Here is a 1,071-nt window from a genome sequence, read left to right as displayed (position 1 = left end):
GCCGTGTGGAACCTCCTTGGGATTTCTCCCTCTCTCTCTCTCTCTCTCTCTCTCTCTCTCTGTCTTTCTCTCTCTCTGTCTCTGACTCTCTCTCTCTGTCTCTGTCTCTGTCTCTCTCTCTCTCTCTTCCTCCTTCTCTCTCTCTCAAAAAATAAATAAATAAACACATGCCAAAAAAAAAATTTTAAGTATACAGCAGAATAACATTGTTCAGGGGGGAAAAAAGCATCCAAGAGGGCAAAAATGCAGACTGGAAATCAAATAGGAACTCAAAGCAGGAACTCACAGCCAGAAGCAATTACGAAAAATGTCACTTCCCTAAAATCCCAGAGATAATGGAAGAACCATTGAGTTTCTCACTGGGATGGGCACATAAGCCAAATTTTATTTAAATATCAAAACAGATGACTCTCAGCAGGCTGGAAGCTTCAGACCCAGTATGTGGGTTACATTTTTAAGAAAATACTGGAAACTTTAGATAATGATGATGATGTTTACATACTTAAAGTTAGATGTGATGGAGCAGACAATGGGAGTATTCTAAAAAGACTATTCAGTCAATCAAGTAGCCAAATAAAATTCCAGTATCTGCCAAGCACTTCCAGAGACAATTTGCTCAGATAGGTAGAACACAATCCTGACTGCATCCAGGTTTCAGATCTAGTCCCATTAACAGCTTCTAAATCCACTCTCCCTATCCACGGTTACCTCTTTAGAGACTCTTTGGCATTGGTTACATGGTAATGAGGGAGGAATATAGAATGTAGTAGAGAATGGGATTGACTAAGTATAAACCCATCTGCATTATAACCTTGTGCTATGTCCTAAATCACAGGCAAAAAGGGCGACGGGGAGATGATAATGTTCAATTCACAAAGAGAACACATAGGTAGTGCCAACTATGGTTCAGTGATCAGGTGAGGGAAAGCCAGAAAAGGGTGGGGATGTGGAGAAAGAAAGGGAGAGAGTAAGAGCGAGAACAAAAGAAAAAAGGAAGGAAAGGGAAGGTAAGGAAGAAGGAAGGAGAAAGAAAGAAAGAAAGAAAGAAAGAAAGAAAGAAAGAAAGAAAGA

Source organism: Herpailurus yagouaroundi, unplaced genomic scaffold (genome assembly GCF_014898765.1).
Source record: "Herpailurus yagouaroundi ecotype Mexico unplaced genomic scaffold, PumYag 28, whole genome shotgun sequence".
In the NCBI taxonomy this organism is placed as follows: Eukaryota; Metazoa; Chordata; class Mammalia; order Carnivora; family Felidae; genus Herpailurus; species Herpailurus yagouaroundi.
The sequence above is the reverse complement of the archived record's forward strand: the minus strand, read 5'-3'. Positions refer to the sequence as shown.